The 10,000-nt window shown below is 34.0% G+C and overlaps 1 protein-coding gene across 1 annotated transcript in view; it reads left to right on the forward strand.

Moving 5' to 3' along the window:
* The window catches only part of LOC133644170 (coiled-coil and C2 domain-containing protein 2A-like), a 13,941-nt gene that overhangs the window by 1,003 nt on the left and 2,938 nt on the right, over nucleotides 1-10,000 (forward strand). The gene's annotated exons all lie outside the window — the stretch shown is intronic.

Raw genomic sequence — 10,000 nt, forward strand, 5'->3', positions numbered from 1 at the left:
TTTCCTCACTCCTCACTCACTAGTGTGCAGGTACTTTCCTCACTCCTCACTCACTAGTGTGCAGGTACTCTCCTCACTCACTAGTGTGCAGGTACTCTCCTCACTCACTAGTGTGCAGGTACTTTCCTCACTCCTCACTCACTAGTGTGCAGGTACTTTCCTCACTCCTCACTCACTAGTGTGCAGGTACTCTCCTCACTCACTAGTGTGCAGGTACTCTCCTCACTCACTAGTGTGCAGGTACTTTCCTCACTCCTCACTCACTAGTGTGCAGGTACTCTCCTCACTCCTCACTCACTAGTGTGCAGGTACTTTCCTCACTCCTCACTCACTAGTGTGCAGGTACTTTCCTCACTCCTCACTCACTAGTGTGCAGGTACTCTCCTCACTCACTAGTGTGCAGGTACTCTCCTCACTCACTAGTGTGCAGGTACTTTCCTCACTCCTCACTCACTAGTGTGCAGGTACTTTCCTCACTCCTCACTCACTAGTGTGCAGGTACTCTCCTCACTCACTAGTGTGCAGGTACTCTCCTCACTCCTCACTCACTAGTGTGCAGGTACTTTCCTCACTCCTCACTCACTAGTGTGCAGGTACTTTCCTCACTCACTAGTGTGCAGGTACTTTCCTCACTCACTAGTGTGCAGGTACTCTCCTCACTCACTAGTGTGCAGGTACTTTCCTCACTCCTCACTCACTAGTGTGCAGGTACTTTCCTCACTCCTCACTCACTAGTGTGCAGGTACTTTCCTCACTCCTCACTCACTAGTGTGCAGGTACTCTCCTCACTCCTCACTCACTAGTGTGCAGGTACTTTCCTCACTCCTCACTCACTAGTGTGCAGGTACTTTCCTCACTCCTCACTCACTAGTGTGCAGGTACTTTCCTCACTCACTAGTGTGCAGGTACTTTCCTCACTCCTCACTCACTAGTGTGCAGGTACTTTCCTCACTCCTCACTCACTAGTGTGCAGGTACTTTCCTCACTCCTCACTCACTAGTGTGCAGGTACTTTCCTCACTCCTCACTCACTAGTGTGCAGGTACTTTCCTCACTCACTAGTGTGCAGGTACTCTCCTCACTCCTCACTCACTAGTGTGCAGGTACTCTCCTCACTCCTCACTCACTAGTGTGCAGGTACTTTCCTCACTCCTCACTCACTAGTGTGCAGGTACTTTCCTCACTCACTAGTGTGCAGGTACTCTCCTCACTCCTCACTCACTAGTGTGCAGGTACTTTCCTCACGCCTCACTCACTAGTGTGCAGGTACTCTCCTCACTCCTCACTCACTAGTGTGCAGGTACTCTCCTCACTCCTCACTCACTAGTGTGCAGGTACTTTCCTCACTCCTCACTCACTAGTGTGCAGGTACTCTCCTCACTCCTCACTCACTAGTGTGCAGGTACTTTCCTCACTCCTCACTCACTAGTGTGCAGGTACTTTCCTCACTCCTCACTCACTAGTGTGCAGGTACTTTCCTCACTCCTCACTCACTAGTGTGCAGGTACTCTCCTCACTCCTCACTCACTAGTGTGCAGGTACTTTCCTCACTCCTCACTCACTAGTGTGCAGGTACTCTCCTCACTCCTCACTCACTAGTGTGCAGGTACTTTCCTCACTCCTCACTCACTAGTGTGCAGGTACTCTCCTCACTCCTCACTCACTAGTGTGCAGGTACTTTCCTCACTCCTCACTCACTAGTGTGCAGGTACTTTCCTCACTCCTCACTCACTAGTGTGCAGGTACTTTCCTCACTCCTCACTCACTAGTGTGCAGGTACTTTCCTCACTCCTCACTCACTAGTGTGCAGGTACTTTCCTCACTCCTCACTCACTAGTGTGCAGGTACTTTCCTCACTCCTCACTCACTAGTGTGCAGGTACTTTCCTCACTCCTCACTCACTAGTGTGCAGGTACTTTCCTCACTCCTCACTCACTAGTGTGCAGGTACTTTCCTCACTCCTCACTCACTAGTGTGCAGGTACTTTCCTCACTCCTCACTCACTAGTGTGCAGGTACTTTCCTCACTCCTCACTCACTAGTGTGCAGGTACTTTCCTCACTCACTAGTGTGCAGGTACTCTTTAATACTCATCATTATACTTCCTCACTCACTAGTGTGCAGGTACTTTCCTCACTCCTCATTCACTAGTGTGCAGGTACTTTCCTCACTCACTAGTGTGCAGGTACTCTTTAATACTCATCATTATACTTCCTCACTCACTAGTGTGCAGGTACTTTCCTCACTCCTCACTCACTAGTGTGCAGGTACTTTCCTCACTCACTAGTGTGCAGGTACTCTAATACTCATCATTATACTTCCTCACTCACTAGTGTGTAGGTACTCTTTAATACTCATCATTATACTTCCTCACTCACTAGTGTGCAGGTACTCTTTAATACTCATCACTCCCATTGTACTCTAATACTCATAACACCTGTTGTACTCTTTAATACTCTTGTTTTGTAGCCTGAGGTACTGTAATACTATTTCATGTAATATCTCAATACTTTGTAGTAGTCTTTAATGTACTATCGCAATACTTGGTAATACTCTTTAATGTAACATCGCAATACTTGGTAATACTCTTTAATGTAACATCGCAATACTTTGTAGTACTATTTAATGTAATATCGCAATACCTGGTAATACTCTTTAATGTCATTTTGTAGTACTATTTAATATAACATCGCAATACTTCTCAGTACTCTTTAATGTAACATCGCAATACTTGGTAATACTCTTTAATGTAACATCGCAATACTTTGTAGTACTATTTAATGCAACATCGCAATACTTTGTAGTACTATTTAATGCAACATCGCAATACTTGGTAATACTCTTTAATGTAACATCGCAATACTTGGTAATACTCTTTAATGTAACATCGCAATACGTTGTAGTACTATTTAATGTAACATCGCAATACTTTGTAGTACTATTTAATGTAACATCGCAATGCTTGGTAATACTCTTTAATGTAACATCACAATACTTTGTAGTACTATTTAATGTAACATTGCAATACTTGGCAATACTCTTTAATGCAACATCACAATACTTGGTAATACTCTTAATGTAACATCGCAATACTTGGTAGTACTCCAATGTAACATCGCAATACTTGGTAATACTCTTTAATGTAACATCGCAATACGTTGTAGTACTCTTTAATATAACATCGCAATACTTTGTAGTACTATTTAATGTAACATCGCAATTCTTGGTAATACTCTTTAGTGTAATATCGCAATACTTTGTAGTACTATTTAATATAACATCACAATACTTGGTAATACTCTTTAATGTAATATCGCAATACTTTGTAGTGCTATTTAATATAACATCGCAATACTTGGTAGTACTATTTAATATAACATCGCAATACTTTGTAGTACTATTTAATATAACATCGCAATACTTGGTAATACTCTTTAATGTAATATCGCAATACTTTGTAGTACTCTTTAATGTAACATCGCAATACTTGGCAGTACTCTTTAATGTAATATCGCAATACTTTGTAGTACTATTTAATATAACATCGCAATACTTTGTAGTACTCTTTAGTGTAATATCGCAATACTTTGTAGTACTATTTAATATAACATCGCAATACTTGGTAGTACTATTTAATGTAACATCGCAATACTTTGTAGTACTATTTAATGTAACATCGCAATACTTTGTAGTACTATTTAATATAACATTGCAATACTTGGTAATACTCTTTAATGTAACATCGCAATACTTTGTAGTACTATTTAATGTAACATCACAATACTTTGTAGTACTATTTAATGTAACATCGCAATACTTGGTAATACTCTTTAATGTAACATCGCAATACTTTGTAGTACTATTTAATCTAACATCGCAATACTTGGCAGTACTCTTTAATGTAATATCGCAATACTTTGTAGTACTATTTAATGTAACATCGCAATACTTGGTAATACTCTTTAGTGTAACATCGCAATACTTGGTAGTACTATTTAATGTAACATCGCAATACTTGGTAGTACTATTTAATGTAACATCGCAATACTTTGTAGTACTATTTAATGTAACATCGCAATACTTGGTAATACTCTTTAATGTAACATCGCAATACTTTGTAGTACTATTTAATGTAACATCGCAATACTTTGTAGTACTATTTAATATAACATTGCAATACCTGGTAATACTCTTTAATGTAACATCGCAATACTTTGTAGTACTATTTAATGTAACATCACAATACTTGGTAGTACTATTTAATGTAACATCGCAATACTTTGTAGTACTATTTAATGTAACATCGCAATACTTGGTAGTACTATTTAATGTAACATCGCAATACTTTGTAGTACTATTTAATGTAACATCGCAATACTTTGTAGTACTATTTAATGTAACATCGCAATACTTGGTAGTACTATTTAATGTAACATCGCAATACTTTGTAGTACTATTTAATGTAACATCGCAATACTTGGTAATACTCTTTAGTGTAACATCGCAATACTTGGTAATACTCTTTAGTGTAACATCGCAATACTTGGTAGTACTATTTAATGTAACATCGCAATACTTCGTAGTACTATTTAATGTAACATCGCAATACTTGGTAGTACTATTGAATGTAACATCACAATACTTGGTAGTACTATTTAATGTAACATCGCAATACTTGGTAGTACTCTTTAATGTAACATCGCAATACTTTGTAGTACTCTTTAATGTAACATCACAATACTTTGTAGTACTCTTTAATGTAACATCACAATACTTTGTAGTACTCTTTAATGCAACATTGCAATACTTTGTAGTAACATCACAATACTTTGTAGTACTATTTAATGTAACATCACAATACTTGGTAATACTCTTTAATGTAACATCACGATACTTGGTAGTACTATTTAATGTAACATCACAATACTTGGTAATACTCTTTAATGTAACGTCGCAATACTTGGTAGTACTCTTTAATGTTACATCACAATACTTGGTAGTACTATTTAATGTAACATCGCAATACTTGGTAGTACTATTTAATGTAACATCACAATACTTGGTAGTACTATTTAATGTAACATCGCAATACTTGGTAGTACTCTTTAATGTAACATCACAATACTTTGTAGTACTCTTTAATGTAACATCGCAATACTTTGTAGTACTATTTAATGTAACATCGCAATACTTTGTAGTAATCTTTAATGTAACATCACAATACTTGGTAATACTCTTTAATGTAACATCACGATACTTGGTAGTACTATTTAATGTAACATCACAATACTTGGTAATACTCTTTAATGTAACATCGCAATACTTTGAAGTACTATTTAATGTAACATCGCAACACTTGGTAATACTCTTTAATGTAACATCGCAATACTTTGTAGTACTATTTAATGCAACATCGCAATACTTTGTAGTACTATTTAATGCAACATCGCAATACTTGGTAATACTCTTTAATGTAACATCGCAATACTTGGTAATACTCTTTAATGTAACATCGCAATACGTTGTAGTACTATTTAATGTAACATCGCAATACTTTGTAGTACTATTTAATGTAACATCGCAATGCTTGGTAATACTCTTTAATGTAACATCACAATACTTTGTAGTACTATTTAATGTAACATTGCAATACTTGGTAATACTCTTTAATGCAACATCACAATACTTGGTAATACTCTTTAATGTAACATCGCAATACTTGGTAGTACTCCAATGTAACATCGCAATACTTGGTAATACTCTTTAATGTAACATCGCAATACGTTGTAGTACTCTTTAATATAACATCGCAATACTTTGTAGTACTATTTAATGTAACATCGCAATTCTTGGTAATACTCTTTAGTGTAATATCGCAATACTTTGTAGTACTATTTAATATAACATCACAATACTTGGTAATACTCTTTAATGTAATATCGCAATACTTTGTAGTGCTATTTAATATAACATCGCAATACTTGGTAGTACTATTTAATATAACATCGCAATACTTGGTAGTACTATTTAATGTAACATCGCAATACTTTGTAGTACTATTTAATATAACATCGCAATACTTGGTAATACTCTTTAATGTAATATCGCAATACTTTGTAGTACTCTTTAATGTAACATCGCAATACTTGGCAGTACTCTTTAATGTAACATCGCAATACTTGGCAGTACTCTTTAATGTAATATCGCAATACTTTGTAGTACTATTTAATATAACATCGCAATACTTTGTAGTACTCTTTAGTGTAATATCGCAATACTTTGTAGTACTATTTAATATAACATCGCAATACTTGGTAGTACTATTTAATGTAACATCGCAATACTTTGTAGTACTATTTAATGTAACATCGCAATACTTTGTAGTACTATTTAATATAACATTGCAATACTTGGTAATACTCTTTAATGTAACATCGCAATACTTTGTAGTACTATTTAATGTAACATCACAATACTTTGTAGTACTATTTAATGTAACATCGCAATACTTGGTAATACTCTTTAATGTAACATCGCAATACTTTGTAGTACTATTTAATCTAACATCGCAATACTTGGCAGTACTCTTTAATGTAATATCGCAATACTTTGTAGTACTATTTAATGTAACATCGCAATACTTGGTAATACTCTTTAGTGTAACATCGCAATACTTGGTAGTACTATTTAATGTAACATCGCAATACTTGGTAGTACTATTTAATGTAACATCGCAATACTTTGTAGTACTATTTAATGTAACATCGCAATACTTGGTAATACTCTTTAATGTAACATCGCAATACTTTGTAGTACTATTTAATGTAACATCGCAATACTTTGTAGTACTATTTAATATAACATTGCAATACCTGGTAATACTCTTTAATGTAACATCGCAATACTTTGTAGTACTATTTAATGTAACATCACAATACTTGGTAGTACTATTTAATGTAACATCGCAATACTTTGTAGTACTATTTAATGTAACATCGCAATACTTGGTAGTACTATTTAATGTAACATCGCAATACTTTGTAGTACTATTTAATGTAACATCGCAATACTTTGTAGTACTATTTAATGTAACATCGCAATACTTGGTAGTACTATTTAATGTAACATCGCAATACTTTGTAGTACTATTTAATGTAACATCGCAATACTTGGTAATACTCTTTAGTGTAACATCGCAATACTTGGTAATACTCTTTAGTGTAACATCGCAATACTTGGTAGTACTATTTAATGTAACATCGCAATACTTCGTAGTACTATTTAATGTAACATCGCAATACTTGGTAGTACTATTGAATGTAACATCACAATACTTGGTAGTACTATTTAATGTAACATCGCAATACTTGGTAGTACTCTTTAATGTAACATCGCAATACTTTGTAGTACTCTTTAATGTAACATCACAATACTTTGTAGTACTCTTTAATGTAACATCACAATACTTTGTAGTACTCTTTAATGCAACATTGCAATACTTTGTAGTAACATCACAATACTTTGTAGTACTATTTAATGTAACATCACAATACTTGGTAATACTCTTTAATGTAACATCACGATACTTGGTAGTACTATTTAATGTAACATCACAATACTTGGTAATACTCTTTAATGTAACGTCGCAATACTTGGTAGTACTCTTTAATGTTACATCACAATACTTGGTAGTACTATTTAATGTAACATCGCAATACTTTGTAGTACTATTTAATGTAACATCGCAATACTTGGTAATACTCTTTAGTGTAACATCGCAATACTTGGTAATACTCTTTAGTGTAACATCGCAATACTTGGTAGTACTATTTAATGTAACATCGCAATACTTCGTAGTACTATTTAATGTAACATCGCAATACTTGGTAGTACTATTGAATGTAACATCACAATACTTGGTAGTACTATTTAATGTAACATCGCAATACTTGGTAGTACTCTTTAATGTAACATCGCAATACTTTGTAGTACTCTTTAATGTAACATCACAATACTTTGTAGTACTCTTTAATGTAACATCACAATACTTTGTAGTACTCTTTAATGCAACATTGCAATACTTTGTAGTAACATCACAATACTTTGTAGTACTATTTAATGTAACATCACAATACTTGGTAATACTCTTTAATGTAACATCACGATACTTGGTAGTACTATTTAATGTAACATCACAATACTTGGTAATACTCTTTAATGTAACGTCGCAATACTTGGTAGTACTCTTTAATGTTACATCACAATACTTGGTAGTACTATTTAGTGTAACATCGCAATACTTGGTAGTACTATTTAATGTAACATCACAATACTTGGTAGTACTATTTAATGTAACATCGCAATACTTGGTAGTACTCTTTAATGTAACATCACAATACTTTGTAGTACTCTTTAATGTAACATCGCAATACTTTGTAGTACTATTTAATGTAACATCGCAATACTTTGTAGTAATCTTTAATGTAACATCACAATACTTGGTAATACTCTTTAATGTAACATCACGATACTTGGTAGTACTATTTAATGTAACATCACAATACTTGGTAATACTCTTTAATGTAACATCGCAATACTTTGAAGTACTATTTAATGTAACATCGCAACACTTGGTAATACTCTTTAATGTAACATCGCAATACTTTGTAGTACTATTTAATGCAACATCGCAATACTTTGTAGTACTATTTAATGCAACATCGCAATACTTGGTAATACTCTTTAATGTAACATCGCAATACTTGGTAATACTCTTTAATGTAACATCGCAATACGTTGTAGTACTATTTAATGTAACATCGCAATACTTTGTAGTACTATTTAATGTAACATCGCAATGCTTGGTAATACTCTTTAATGTAACATCACAATACTTTGTAGTACTATTTAATGTAACATTGCAATACTTGGTAATACTCTTTAATGCAACATCACAATACTTGGTAATACTCTTTAATGTAACATCGCAATACTTGGTAGTACTCCAATGTAACATCGCAATACTTGGTAATACTCTTTAATGTAACATCGCAATACGTTGTAGTACTCTTTAATATAACATCGCAATACTTTGTAGTACTATTTAATGTAACATCGCAATTCTTGGTAATACTCTTTAGTGTAATATCGCAATACTTTGTAGTACTATTTAATATAACATCACAATACTTGGTAATACTCTTTAATGTAATATCGCAATACTTTGTAGTGCTATTTAATATAACATCGCAATACTTGGTAGTACTATTTAATATAACATCGCAATACTTGGTAGTACTATTTAATGTAACATCGCAATACTTTGTAGTACTATTTAATATAACATCGCAATACTTGGTAATACTCTTTAATGTAATATCGCAATACTTTGTAGTACTCTTTAATGTAACATCGCAATACTTGGCAGTACTCTTTAATGTAACATCGCAATACTTGGCAGTACTCTTTAATGTAATATCGCAATACTTTGTAGTACTATTTAATATAACATCGCAATACTTTGTAGTACTCTTTAGTGTAATATCGCAATACTTTGTAGTACTATTTAATATAACATCGCAATACTTGGTAGTACTATTTAATGTAACATCGCAATACTTTGTAGTACTATTTAATGTAACATCGCAATACTTTGTAGTACTATTTAATATAACATTGCAATACTTGGTAATACTCTTTAATGTAACATCGCAATACTTTGTAGTACTATTTAATGTAACATCACAATACTTTGTAGTACTATTTAATGTAACATCGCAATACTTGGTAATACTCTTTAATGTAACATCGCAATACTTTGTAGTACTATTTAATCTAACATCGCAATACTTGGCAGTACTCTTTAATGTAATATCGCAATACTTTGTAGTACTATTTAATGTAACATCGCAATACTTGGTAATACTCTTTAGTGTAACATCGCAATACTTGGTAGTACTATTTAATGTAACATCGCAATACTTGGTAGTACTATTTAATGTA

The sequence above is a fragment of the Entelurus aequoreus genome, linkage group LG27 (assembly GCF_033978785.1).
Source record: "Entelurus aequoreus isolate RoL-2023_Sb linkage group LG27, RoL_Eaeq_v1.1, whole genome shotgun sequence".
In the NCBI taxonomy this organism is placed as follows: Eukaryota; Metazoa; Chordata; class Actinopteri; order Syngnathiformes; family Syngnathidae; genus Entelurus; species Entelurus aequoreus.